We start from the raw sequence: 12606 nt of genomic DNA, 5'->3' as shown, positions 1-12606 counted from the left end.
TGGAGAATTTTCTGCAGTCTAAAAATTGGCATGGTCATTTGATGCACTAACATTTATATGTCTTGTAGGAATGTTAAAGTATCATTTTCACATTTTTGGTTTAATTTTATCTATATGTTATTTTTTTTATTTCATTTGGATAATCCAAAATGAAACATGCATTTACATTGCTTTCGAAAAAACTTTCCAATGTGCAATAAAGTACGTGAATAATATAAGCAACTTGTAAGTTGGCTTCAAATTCCATCTCAAAATTGAGTTTGTACGACTTACTTTATTAAAGCAATTCATCCATTATAAATTAGCATACTATGATGTTTAAAATCAATGGAATATGTAACACCTCACTTAAAATTCTATTAATCTCAGTGGAGCTAAGTTTACCTTTTATCTATTGGATACATAGCTAGTTCTGAGTGTTTGAGGCTCTAAAACGGGTGTCAAACTCAAGGCCACCACGTCAGATCTGGCCCGTGGGGTGCTTAGATCTGGCCCATGGCCAGCCTGAAAATAGCAAAGAACCAGCCCATTGTGCCTCTGCTAGTGAAAATGGGCTGCAGGCGGCCCTGCACGGCTTGTTTTCAGCCTAGATGGCCTCCTGCAGCACCCTACCAGCTAAAACGGGGCATGGGGTGCCTGTGGGCGACTCCCGCCCAGCCTGTTTTGGCCGACTGGGTGCTGCAGGAGGCCGTCCAGGCCAAAAAATAGGGCACATGGAGCTGCCTGTGGCTCCCCTGCACCCTGGTTTGGCTGGCAGGATGCTGCAAGGAGGCATCTGTCCCATCTCCTCCTCCCCTACCCCCCCAGCTGGCCCACGGAGGACAACTACAATGCTGATCTGGCCCTCCAAGAAATCCAGTTTGATAACCCTGCTCTAAAACAATTGCTTATAATATTTCTATGATCTAATAGTGTATCTAAAATATTAGATACTTTCTTTTTCCTTATTTATATTACTTTGTATATTATACATTACAACTATATTTCTATCATGTAGATTAGTTTGTCAGCAGGTAATAATAGGTTTTATATTTTTATATTCTAAAAATAAGTTGCTAAAGGTTTTACTATGCGATGATCCGACCGAGATGACAGAGTCGCGTCTTGTTGAGGTTATTTGGGATGAGTTTGATTCTGTGGCTCTCGAGGACGTGGACAGGTTGCTGGGGAGGTTACATGCAACTACATGTTTACTGAACCCGTGTCCTTCCTGGTTAGTGCTGGCTGCTCAGGAAGTGACACGAGGCTGGCTCCAGGGGATTATAAATGCTTCTTTGGTGGAGGGGGTTTTCCCCGCCGCCTTGAAAGAGGCGGTGGTGAGACCTCTCTTCAAGAAGCCTTCCCTGGACCCAGCTATTTTGGGAAACTATCGTCCAGTCTCCAACCTTCGCTTTGTGGTGAAGGATGTAGAGAGTGTGGTTGCATGGCAGCTCCCCCGGCACCTGGAGGAAGCTGTCTATCTAGACCCGTTCCAGTCCAGCTTCCGACCTGGTTATAGCATGGAGACGGCTTTGGTCGCGTTGGTGGATGACCTCTGGAGGGCCAGGGACAGGGGCTGTTCCTCTGCCTTGGTCCTATTAGACCTCTCAGCGGCTTTTGATACCATCGACCATGGTATCCGGCTGCGCCGGTTGGAGGGATTGGGAGTGGGGGGCACCGTTTATTGGTGATTCTCCTCCTATCTCTCTGACCGGTCGCAGACGGTGTTGACGGGGGCAGAGATCGTCCTCGAGGCGCCTCACTTGTGGGGTGCCCCAGGGGTCGATTCTCTCGTCTACCCTGTTCAACATCTATATGAAGCCGCTGGGCGAGGTCATCAGTGGTTTCGGGGTGAGTTATCATCTGTACGCTGATGACACTCAGCTGTACTTTTCCACCCCGGACCACCCCAACGAAGCGGTTGAAGTGCTGTCCCGGTGTTTGGAGGCTGTACGGGTCTGGATGGGGAGAAACAGACTCAAGCTCAATCCCTCCAAGACGGAGTGGCTGTGGATGCCGGCACCCCGGTACAGTCAGCTGCATCCGCTGGCATCCTCCTGGATGGACGGCTGTCCTTTGATGAACATCTGGCGGCCGTCTCCAGGAGGGCCTTTTACCAAGTTCGCTTGGTCTGCCAGCTGCGTCCCTTCCTTGACTGGGATGCCTTATGCACGGTCACTCACGCTCTGGTTACGTCTAGGTTGGATTACTGCAATGCTCTCTACTGCCCTTGAGGTGCACTCGGAGGCTACAGTTAGTCCAGAATGCGGCTGCGCGAGTAGTAACGGGAGCCGCTCGTGGCTCCCACGTGACATCACTACTCTGTAGTCTGCACTGACTTCCTGTGGTTTTTCGGGTGCGCTTCAAGATTTTGGTTACCACCTTTAAAGCGCTCCATGGCTTAGGACCCGGGTACTTACGAGACCGCCTGCTGTTACCCTATGCCTCCCACCGACCCATACGCTCTCACAGAGAGGGTCTCCTCAGGGTGCCGTCCGCCAAACAGTGTCGGCTGGCGGCCCCCAGGAGTAGGGCCTTCTCTGTGGGGGCAGCGACGCTCTGGAATGAACTTCCCCCTGGCCTACGTCAAGTGCCTGATCTTCGGACCTTCCGTCGTGAGCTTAAAACACACCTATTTATTCAAGCGGGACTGGCATAATAGTGTAGAATTTTAAATTTTATTAATATTTTAAAATTTTAAAATCTAAATTTTAATTTATCAGCCTTTATAATTTGCTATGTTTTAAATGTTGTTTTAATTGTATATATTTTGTTTTATCGTTGGCTGTACACCACCCTGAGTCCTTCGGGAGAAGGGCGGTATAAAAATTTAATAAATAAATAAATAAATAAAATAAACTATGGCCACATTTAGGTTCTAAAATGGATGTCAAACTTGTGTTGTCAGGACATTGTCATGTGACATATTGGGACTTTTTCCCCCTTGGCTAAACTGGGCGGGGCAGAGCCAGCATGTGACGCATCCAGCCCACAGGTCGTGAATTTCACACCCCTGTTCTAAAACTTAAATGATGAGGCGCAGTGTCTCAAAATTTCAGTATTGGTATCATTTTCTTGGCGGAGGCTGGGTGGAGGTGGGAAAACAGCAAACAACAGAACAAGTTTCAGATTGTCAGCATATAATTTGCTATTTACCTTGGTCCAGTTCTTTTGTGATACTTTTTTCTAATTCCATCTGCATCTGAAATTATATTTAGATTACGGTTGAAATATTACTAAATATAAAATAAAAATACATAAACGCAGTATCACTTAATAAGATATTTTAGCAAATTTTACATAGGTTATTTTCTTAGCTTTTTAAAAAATATATCCTAGCTTTCAATTAGCATTGATCAAAACTTTACATCTTGAATTAGCATTAATGGATCAACACTTGCTGATAATATAATATCCAATCAAAGGTAGACTTCACAGGTAGCTTAAAATGCAAAATCAAAATGTTTGACTAAAGAACAAATCTGTCTGCATGTTTGAATATATATATATGTACACATATGTAATCGTAGATAACTAAGAAGTGCAAGCAGGCAATTTAAAAAGGTATGTAAACTACGTATTTGTTACAGGTGCAGCTTCAACATTGCACTACAAATACACCTATGTATTTTTCTTCTTTGTATGCTTTGTTATTTAGTGTTATATACTAAATTGCATTAGGAAAAAGAGAAACAATCAATCTACACAGAAGTCTATGTTAGTTTCTGGCAGCACTTTTTTGTGCTTTTTTTGATCACTTCATGTGATTTGTCAGGATAAGGGAAATCTAATTTCAGAATAATTTCAATCATCTTAGAAACACTGGCAAATATCCTGTAGAGAATAACTTAAGAACCACTGGAACCACCGAGCTAAAAAGAAAGGGGTAAAACTCACTAGGCTTTGGAGTTCACTTTACTTTCACAATGTGGATTAGTTATTTTTCCATTAGCTCACATAACATTACACAAAGTAAAGTACTTCATGGAGCTGCAGATTTTGTACCTGGTTGCATATTTAGGTATCCCAAAGTCATCTGAATAGCAACTCATCTTTCTGGCCTATGTGGGGACTGAACAACCTTAGCACCAGAGCTTCAAAGGAATATCTTGTTTTTAAATGAGTCAATATGGAATCGACTACAATATCTTCCTACTGTTGGCTGAAATCGAGGGAAGATTTTCAGGTACCTAAGAATATAAATAGTGCCGTGCTGGATTGATCCATGGCCCATCTAATTCCACTATCTGTTCTCATGGTGGTGAACCAACTGCACAAGGAAGTGCACTAATCTGCCTGCAGATGGCCTTCAAAGACAATACTGCCGTCAAGCCTAATAGTTATTGGTCTCCTGACTTCCATGAATTGGTCCAATCTTTTATTGAAGCCAGCCCTGCTAGTAGACAGCACCATATCTCATAGTACCAGCACCACATTATCAGTGAGTAAGATCAATAATGGGTTGAAGGAAGGTAAACTGCAGCCTAAGCTAGACAAGAGAAGGCAGATTAATAGGAATTTGAGATATTGGATGTTCTTTGAAAATTTACAACTTGGGTCCAAGATTACTCACAGATTCTTAAAAACTAAGAATGCACTTGCACAGCTAAGATTACTGTGCCAGACATATCATTCTGAAGATGCCTGATCGGTCATGATGAAACATGCCATAGTTATATCCTATGTGGTCTTATTATGATATGCACTATCTAATAAATAAGAATACTGATTATGAGTTAATAAAAGTGTGTTCAGACAAAGCTAAAGCTATATTCTCCTGCATTTGAATTTACCCAAATATTAAAAACACTTCTGTCTTGGCAGCATTACCAATTATTTGGTTAATGAGAAATTTTGGAATACCAAGGTATCTTGCCCCTTGTTTTATTTCTGTCAATCGACAAATATATTTTTATTTAGGCAAATATTCTGTATTTAGAGAGCCAGTTTGGTGTAGTGCTTAAGGTATCAGGCTGGAACCTGAGAGACTGAGTTCTAGTCCCAACTGAGATACAAAGCCAGCTCAGTCACTATAGGCCTCTCTCTCAGCCTTAGGAAGGAGGAAATGGCAAATCACTTCTGAAAACTTGCCAAAAAGCCTGCAGGGACCAGTCCAGGTAGTTGCCAGGAGTCAACGCTGATTCAAAGGCACAATTTTATCTATTTATCAATATAGATATTCTAGATTTAAGCTGCTTTGTTTACTATGATGGGTTTTAATTAGGCACTAAGTTTTATTAATTTTATTTTATTATCAATAGTTGTTAACCACAATGATAGAAAATCTATAACTCCAATAAATAATTTTCCTGGCTTTTTTCCAATTTATAATTTTGTTTATTTTTATTTATTTATTTGCATCTCACCTTTATTATTTTGACAAATAACTCCAGGTGGCAAACATCCAGCACATCTTCTCAGAAAGACTGTCCAGAAAGAGAAAGGAACCAAAATTTGCAATCTAACTTAATGCTACCTACAATTCTGCTTCAGTTCTTAATAAATTTAGCTGCTCAGTCCTGTTTATTCAGTCATCATGCTTATCTTCTGAAATATATCTATAAATAAAAAGGAACTTTACAAATAATAATAATTTATTACATTTATATGCCGCCCAACTCTCAGAAACTTTTAAGTGTTTAGAAAGTCAAAAATATTTATGGCCCTTTATAGTTGTTTGTATGAGAACAGGGAGAACAGAACATAGCAGAGGAAGTATAGCAGAGATGTTACATATCTTTTAAAGTCCTCCTTAGAATTCTGATTTTGAGTCATTGCTTTCTGCTAATTTTTTAAAAATGCTTATCTAGAATGAAAATAAGTTAAGAAAGTAGTAAGTCTGGGAGAATTGTTATCTGTCCTTCAAGGGAGTTAAAAGAATGTAACTGCTTTCACTGTAGAGCAAGGGTGTTAAACTCGTATTGTCACATTGTCATCACGTGACGTATTATGATTTTTACCACTTTGCTAAAATGGCTAGCCCATGATGCATTTGGGCTGTAGGCTCCGAGTTTGACACTCCTGCTGTAGATGGTCATGATTAAAATAAAAACCCTTTTAGCTGCTGAGTCAAGAGACAAAGTCAAAAGTCATTTAATTGGTCTGAAATTCTTGAATATGTGTGGCATAGAAAACTGATCTATGCAAACAGCTGAAAGTCCAAGAAAGTTGAAGATATCTGTGATATTTCTATAACAGATACGTTTCACTAAAATAACTTCAGTTTTGGTAAATTTGCATAGGAAACTAGCCATGAAAATTAATCAGGAATATAGTTCTTTAGATCTCAATATTACAGCCATATTCTCAAATCATATTGATTTGCAATTTAGATTACTGTGGAACTATGAATAAGGAAATTCCTAATTAGAAAGTTAATTGGCGCCACTTTCCTCGCTGGGCACCTAAACAAGGCGCTCCGTGCTGAAACTTTGTAAAAGCTGGCAAAACAGCGAAAATCAGCTGTTCACTGGCTTCAATTTCTCCCCCTGGGTGAAAGGAACAGAGCGGCGGGAGAGTGGTAGATCTCCCCAGGGGTTTGGCTTTGTTAAGCAGAGCCCCAGAGGGTTGAGTCCCACTGAAACCCTGCCGAGCGTCGAACTTCAGCGCGCTCCTGCAGAAGCAGGAAAAGAAGAAAGTGTCCATCTCTGCTTAATTGATTTTTTTATTGTGGATCTCTATGCAGACGGAACGAGCACGAGTGAAGAATTATTGGATTGCAAGTATTTCTGACTTCCTGACTTCCACCCTTTAAAAAGTGAAATTTTTTTCTCTCTGCTTTAACTGACTGTTTAAAATGGCGTCTGAGAGGAAGTGAAAGTGAAGTGAAGTGAAAGTGGAAGCTGGCTGTGTAACTAAGAAACTAAGTAATGCTATTTGTGGATTGTAACGAATTGGTGACCATACTCTCCGCCTCCTGCACCTCAAAAAAAAAAAAAAAGACCTCCCCAAAAATAAGCCCGAGTGCTTATTTTCAAGCCTAAAAGAAACAGCCTTGTTAGAAGTTGGGTCCTAAATATATAGGACCTTTCCAGATTACCCAGATCATAAATCTGGCTACCGTAGAATTGCAGCTGCCAAAAAACCTCAGACAAGTTCACCCTGTGTTTCACTGTAGCCTATTGAAAGCTTTCCACATTTCAGGATTACAACCTGTGGTGGAAGCACCACCTCCTCCCATCCTAATAAAATGTGGGGTGTACTACAAAATTAAGGAAATTCTCGGTACCATAGGAGGAAACTGCTATATATATAGCCAATGCAGAATGGGTGGCAATGGCGGATATGAGGGCAGCTAAGCTGGTATACAAATTTCATGCCAAGCATCCAGGTCAACCCTAGTAGGGAGACCTTGGAAGCTGACAGCAATGGTTAATATTGTGTTCTATCTTTCAGGACTATTATTCATCGGGAGGACTGGCATGTCAAAACTGACTCAGCTCCATTGTTGCATGCACCTGATTCCAGCTCACATTTTGCCAGACAGAATTGGAAGGAGGGTGCTGAATTCCTAAGGAGAGGGGAAGCTATGGAATGCATGAATGCCTGCTGTTGCCTGTGTGATGTTATACCAATTTCAGTTATGAAATATGTTGAATGGCACAGAACTGCTTTCCCACAACAAAAGAACTGAACTCAATTGGTGAACTATGAACTGTGGGTGCCCAGAGGGGAAAAAGGGGTTTTAACCTATGGGAGTTTTTGCAGGAAAATCTGAGAGCTGACTTTATTCTGCTGTGCCTAAATGGATCTTTAAATAAAGTTTTACTCTTAATTTAAAGAGCTGGGAGTTTCTTTTGTCGAATGTGCCAATAGGACAGTTGACAATTACATCTACACTTTATAAATGTGCATTTGCAGATTGATGCAAGAATGGGAAATGTACCTGAGCTTGAGATAAATCTGATGCTTTAGTGTCATAAAGCATTATGATTTTTATGGCTGTATTTTTTGCTGCATTTATGTTATATAATTGTATTTATTATTTGGTATTAGACAATTTTGAATAGTTGCAAACTATGGTTTGTTTCGTTTGCATAAGCTTCTTAGTGTCAGTTGATAGAAGCAACTTAAAGGTATTCATGATATATAAAATAAAAATTTAAATATACATTCCACTATAACAAGTATATGCTAGAACACAGTTAAAATTTTAAGACACAAAAATTAGCCATTAATTGTAAAACATATGCAAAATAAAAATAAGACTTTAAAACGCAATTATGTTACTCATTACTGAAAGCCATATTTGACAGCAAGCAACTCATTCTTTCATCATCTTGTGTTGTGGAATAATTAAAAATAAATAGAATTCAAAATCACTAAAAAAATAAAAGTGATTGATGAACAACTTGAAGGAGTGAAATCTGTGTTCAATCAGATCTGAACTTCAACCAGTAATTAACAGTAAATAAAATGACTTATATATCAACTAGTAATGAAAATGAGACAGAAGAAAATATTTGTTTTTCATTTTAACGCAATTAGAAACAAAAACTCAAAGTCACATGGGAAATAATTTGTTTAGGTGGGCTTATAATGAGAAAACCACAGAAAAGGATTTTATTTTCATTCACTTGCTGGATTTGTACATTATTCACCAGTTTTATTCATTTTCTCAGTCACTGAAAATAAAAACATGAGACATTAGATCATGAATTAGAATGAAAAAGCAAGGACATTGATCAGAATACATACACAGAAACTGAATGTTGAGAGATCAAAATTATTCAATTTTGCTCCAAGACTTTCAGATATACAGTAGAATATTCTTTTCTTTTTAATTTAATTTTGTCACAACAGTATACACAAACATCGACATAAAAAAAATAACACATCATAAAAGAAATATATATATATATATATAAGTAAAAGTATGCAACAGCTATGTTAATTTGATATAATGAAGGGAACAATAGGACAGGAACGGTAGGCACTTTTGTGCTCTTATGCACGCCCCTTATAGTCCTCTTAGGAATGGGGTGAAGTCAATAGTAGACAGTTTTTGGTTGAAGATTTTGGGATTTTGAGTAGAGTATGGAGTCAGGTAATGAGTTCCAAGCGTTAACAACTCTGTTACAGAAGTCATATTTTCTGCAATCAAGTTTGAAGCGGTTGACATTAAGTTTGAATCTATTGTTTGCTCTTGTATTATTGCGATTGAAGCTGAAGTTGTCTTTTATAGCTGATTTTCATCAGATATTTTAAGGGAAGGGAATCATTGAAAGATCAATGATTCATCCCTTCATCCATTAAAGATTTGATGCTGCTGAAGGCAATTCAGAATTCAAATTTGATCAGAAATTATGCAAATGACTGATTGAAGGCCATATATATGAGACTATACATAAACAGGTTGTTGCTGACAGTTACAAAATATATTTATAGTTGGCAGACATTAAGTAATGGATGTAAAAACAGTGTTCAAAGCAGTTGACCGGAAGAAAGATAATATATGGTGTATTCAACAAATGTGACTAGAGAGCAAATGACAGGATTAGTACATTTATTAAACATCATAAGCTGTTTCCAATGAATTGTTGGAATTCCAGTGCATTGGGAAATAATTTTATTTATTTGAATTCATTGCAGGTAATTGTTGACTTATGATCATATTTGAAACTGGAACTTTTGTCATTAAGAGATACAGTTATTAAGTGAATTGTGCTGAATTTTATATTTTTTGCCTTGATCATTAAGTGAAATGTAAATGAATCCACCTTCCTCCATTGATTTTGCTCCTTGGAAGCTGCTTGGAATATCATAAATGGCAATTATATGACTCTAGGATATTGGAAATATCATAAATACATGCTGATTGTCAAGGAGCTGAATTTTGATCACCTAGTTGCAGGGGCAATGCAGTAGTTGTTAAGGGCCAGGACTGGTCATAAATCACTTTTTTCAGAACCCTTGTAAGTTTGAACAGTGGTTAAATAAATGGAATCAGCTACAAAAGTTGCAGTGGATAATTGACAGGATTAGTACATTTATTAAACATCATAAGCTGTTTCCAATGAATTGTTGGAATTCCAGTGCATTGGGAAATAATTTTATTTATTTGAATTCATTGCAGGTAATTGTTGACTTATGATCATATTTGAAACTGGAACTTTTGTCATTAAGAGATACAGTTATTAAGTGAATTGTGCTGAATTTTATATTTTTTGCCTTGATCATTAAATGAAATGTAAATGAATCCACCTTCCTCCATTGATTTTGCTCCTTGGAAGCTGCTTGGAATATCATAAATGGCAATTATATGACTCTAGGATATTGGAAATATCATAAATACATGCTGATTGTCAAGGAGCTGAATTTTGATCACCTAGTTGCAGGGGCAATGCAGTAGTTGTTAAGGGCCAGGACTGGTCATAAATCACTTTTTTCAGAACCCTTGTAAGTTTGAACAGTGGTTAAATAAATGGAATCAGCTACAAAAGTTGCAGTGGATAATTGAGAGTTACTTACAGTTACTTGCAGAGTTAGAGTTAACATGGAACAGGACATCACTGGCTACACTAGTAGCTTAACGCCTTTAGAATCTGTCAAATACCTCTGCTGATCCTGTTAGACATTTTGACATAATTCTATACCCTTGACAATGATATTCTTCTAAGCCACCTATGTGTAATCAGGGGCACTCCTACCTAATGGAGAGTTCCAGTCAATAAGAGCTCTGGTGGCACAGTGGTTAGAATGCAGTATTGCAGGCTAACTCTGCCAACTGCCAGGAGTTGGATCCTGACCTGTTCAAGGTTAACTCAGCCTTCCATCTTTCTGAAATGAGTAAAATGAGGACCTAGATTGTTGAGGGCAATTTGCTGATTCTCTAAACTGCTTAGAGAGGGCTGTAACGCAGTGGTGGGTTGCTCCCGGTTTGCCCCAGTTCTGGCGAACTGGTAGTGGTGGCTGTAGGAGGCTCTGCCCACCCACCCAGACATCATCAAAAATGCTCTGTGTATGCGCAGAAGCTTCTGCACATGCCCAAAAGTGCCATGCCCTCACAAAGTGAGCGTGTGCTACCGATAGCAAACTGGTAGTGCCGGGATTTAAATTCCAGTACTGCTGTAAAGCACTGTGAAGCAGTATATAAATACAAGTGCTATTGCTATAAGCAATCAAACCCTGATAATACAATATAATATACTTATGTTTATACTTATATGTTTATATGTTATGTTTATACTTATACTTATTATCACATAGATGCTTGACAAATAAATAAAATAAATAACCTCTGTAGCAGAATCATATGCACCCTTTCTGCTCTTATCCTTTATGTTTAATAATTTATATAATTATGAGTGGGTTACTGCAGGTTGTTACTAACTGAAAAATCCAAATTCCTTCATAGATATTATCTTATGTTCACTGCTTTGATGGGATTGGCGTTCAAACCACCCAGAAGGGATTAGGTTCCTATACTTACGCTTGAATTTGAGCTCAACATTGTCAACTTTGACATAAAGCAATGTTCTCCTTCTTAGTAATATGGGGAGGAAATCAAGTCTTCTCACCATATAGACTTTCTGCTTTAACCAGGAGAAAAGATTTAGAGTCACAAATTAGAATAGGTTGTAGACAAAGATTAAAAACTCAACTGGGAAAAAAAGTAATCTGGTGAACATTCCTCCCTCTCTGATCTTAACTTGAAATCTCTTTGATTGAATGAGAAAAAAGGTCCTTTCCTAGAGGGTGCACTTTCATTCGCTTTTGAGGTACAAAGGTAAGTTTTTATATATTATAAAATATAGGATAAAATATATCCCTTGCAGGGGAGGGATCACTTTAACCACCTCTCCCAACTAATTGTATTTTGTATTCTTGGAATGAACCTCAGGTCCGATTCAAGCAACTGCCACCTTCTCCAGTTCTGACTTGTAAAGGAACTTGGTAAGATTTATTTTTTTAAAATATCCTGGCTAATACTTTAAAGAATTCCTGGCTAATATTTTACTCTCAAACACTTGGACTATATTGCATTGATAAGTCTGAACTACCCTCCAATCATGCTCTTTCATTCTGGAGAGTCCTTCTGATTGCAAGAGACACAAACCTCTAGCAAATGTTTCTGCTGAAAATATATTATATTTTATCTTTTTATTCAGAATAATCTGAGAGATGCCTAAATGGAAGATTTATTCCTTTGTCATTTTTTAGCAAAGGAAAAGAAATAGTAGTGATGGTGATGAAGAGGTAGCCCACTACTAACATGGGCTACCTCTTGTCCTTATCCTCTCATCTTCCTGGGTGAGCTCAATCTACCTCTTATTAACTGGATAACAAACGAATGTACAACTGAACCCATCCATACTACCCTGTACAATGCTGTTACAAATCTAGGTCTTGATCAACTAGTAACTAACAATACAAGACTCAACAACTGCCTTGACCTCATCTTCTGCAACAACGCAAACTCAATTTATGGACTACAAATAAAAGAATTCTTTTCCAACAGTGACCACAGCATGATAAACTTTTGTCTCAATATACACCCTTACAATAATCTTCATAATAATGGTATTCCAAACTACAATTTCAAAAAAGCCAACTATGACCTTATAAACACTGACTTCTCATCTCTTGACTAGCAAAATCTATTCTCAAACTGTATCACTGCTGAAG

The sequence above is a fragment of the Ahaetulla prasina genome, chromosome 7, assembly GCF_028640845.1.
Source record: "Ahaetulla prasina isolate Xishuangbanna chromosome 7, ASM2864084v1, whole genome shotgun sequence".
Classification (NCBI taxonomy): domain Eukaryota; kingdom Metazoa; phylum Chordata; class Lepidosauria; order Squamata; family Colubridae; genus Ahaetulla; species Ahaetulla prasina.
Note: the sequence above shows the minus strand (reverse complement) of the source record.